Here is a 2,769-nt window from a genome sequence, read left to right on the forward strand (position 1 = left end):
TCCCTATAATGAGGCTGCTGGAGAATTCTCGAAATGTGTGAAGTTTGAGAACGGGTTACGTCCTGAGATCAAGCAGGCTATTGGGTATCAGCGGATCAGAGTGTTTTCTGATTTGGTTGACTATTGCAGGATTTTTGAACAGGATACCAAGGCCAGAGCAGAGAGCTATCAGCAGAGGGTTGATAGGAAAGGCAAGAATCAGAATGATCGTGGGAAACCGTATGCAGCTGGCAAAGGTTTCCAGAGGCAGAGTGGGATGAAGAGGCCTAGTGGGGGAGACTCCAGTGCCCCTGCTAAGTGTTACAGATGTGGTCAGGCGGGACATCGTTTCCATGAGTGTGCTAGTGTTGAGAAGAAATGTTTCAAGTGTGGCAAAGGTGGCCTGCAGAGTGCCGGTTGAAGACTGTGACTTGTTTTAACTGTGGAGAGGTGGGTCATATTAGCCCACAGTGTCCTAAGCCGAAGAAAGAGAACCAGTCGGGAGGCAAGGTCTTTGCTTTATCGGGTTCTGAGACTTCTGCAGATGATCGTTTGATCCGAGGTACGTGTTATATTAATGGCTTTCCTCTTGTAGCTATTATTGACACAGGCGCGACTCATTCCTTTATATCTTTGGATTGTGCTGTGAAACTTAAGTTAGAGATATCTGAGATGCATGGTAGTATGGTGATTGATACTCCTGCGAAGGGTTCAGTGACTACTACTTCAGTTTGTTTGAATTGTCCTTTGAGTATTTTTGGTAGAGACTTTGGGATGGACCTTGTGTGTCTTCCACTAGTGCAGATTGACGCTATCTTGGGTATGAACTGGTTGGTGTCTAACCGAGTTTCTATCAACTGTTTTGATAAGACTGTGATCTTTCCTGAGATTGAGGAAGGAGAGAGTTTGGTTCTATCAGCGAGGCAGGTGAATGAGGCAGTAGCAGATGGGGCAGAGTTGTTTATGCTGTTAGCGACTTTGGAGGCTAAAGATAAACTGGTGATTTACGATCTAGCCGTGGTGTGTGATTTTCCTGATGTGTTTCCGGAAGAAGTGAATGAATTACCGCCAGAGCGTGAAGTTGAGTTCTCGATTGATTTGGTACCTGGTACTAGACCGATATCGATGGCTCCGTACCGTATGCCTGCTGTTGAGTTAGCTGAATTGAAGAGTCAGTTGGAAGATCTGTTGGATAAGAAGTTTATTCGTCCGAGTGTGTCACCGTGGGGTGCACCAGTGTTATTGGTTAAGAAGAAAGAAGGTACTATGAGGTTGTGTGTGGACTACAGGCAACTGAATAAAGTGACGATCAAGAATTGGTATCCTTTGCCGAGGATTGATGATTTGATGGATCAGTTGGTTGGTGCGAGTGTGTTCAGCAAAATAGATTTGAGATCTGGGTATCATCAGATACGTGTGAAAACTGAGGATATTCAGAAGACTGCTTTCAGAACAAGGTATGGACATTATGAGTATTCTGTAATGCCTTTTGGTGTGACTAATGCGCCTGGAGTATTTATGGAGTATATGAATAGGATTTTCCATCCGTACTTAGATAAGTTTGTTGTGGTGTTCATTGACGACATTTTGGTGTATTCGAAATCTGAAGAAGAGCATGCTGAGCATTTGAGAGTGGTTTTAGGAGTTCTGAGAGAAAAGAAGTTATTTGCTAAACTGTCGAAGTGTGAATTTTGGTTAGGAGAGGTTAGTTTCCTTGGTCATGTAATTTCGAGAGGTGGTGTTGCTGTTGATCCTTCTAAGATAGAAGCGGTGTCTAAGTGGGAAACTCCTAAGTCTGTTGCTGAGATTCGAAGTTTCCTTGGTTTGGCTGGTTATTATAGGAAGTTTATTGAAGGATTTTCTAAGTTGGCGTTACCGTTGACGATGTTGACTAGAAGGGGGCAAGCGTTTGTTTGGGACTCAAAATGTGAAGAAGGTTTCCAAGAGTTAAAGAGAAGGTTAACTACTGCTCCTATTTTGATATTACCGAGTCCGTCGGAACCATTTGAAGTTTACTGTGATGCTTCATTGTTGGGTTTGGGTGGTGTGTTGATGCAGAATAAGCAGGTTATAGCTTATGCTTCGAGACAGCTGAGGGTTCATGAGAGGAACTATCCGACGCACGATTTAGAGTTGGCAGTTGTGGTTTTTGTTCTGAAGTTATGGAGGCATTACTTGTACGGGTCAAGATTTGAGGTTTTCAGTGACCATAAAAGTTTAAAGTATTTGTTTGATCAGAAAGAGCTGAATATGAGACAGAGGAGATGGTTAGAGTTTCTGAAGGATTATGACTTTGGTTTGAATTACCATCCGGGTAAAGCAAACGTAGTGGCTGATGCATTGAGTCAAAAATCATTGCATATGTCTATGTTAATGGTTAAGGAATTGGATTTAATTGAGCAGTTTAGAGACTTGAGTTTGGTGTGTGAGAGTACTCACAATAGTGTTAAATTGGGAATGTTGAAGTTAACGAGTGGCATTCTGGATGAGATTAGAGAGGGTCAGAAATCCGATATGCTTTTGGTTGATAAGTTGACTTTAGTGAATCAAGGTCAAGGTGGTGAATTCAGAGTGGATGAGAATGGTGTTTTGAAATTTGGTAATCGGGTGTGTATTCCAGATGTTACCGAACTTAAGAAGAGTATTCTTGAGGAAGGACATCGTAGTGGCCTGAGTATTCATCCTGGAGCTACGAAGATGTATCATGATTTGAAGAAGTTATTTTGGTGGCCGGGAATGAAAAGAGAAATTGCGAGTTTTGTTTACTCTTGTTTGACTTGTCAGAAGTCG

Source organism: Lathyrus oleraceus, chromosome 3 (genome assembly GCF_024323335.1).
Source record: "Lathyrus oleraceus cultivar Zhongwan6 chromosome 3, CAAS_Psat_ZW6_1.0, whole genome shotgun sequence".
Classification (NCBI taxonomy): domain Eukaryota; kingdom Viridiplantae; phylum Streptophyta; class Magnoliopsida; order Fabales; family Fabaceae; genus Lathyrus; species Lathyrus oleraceus.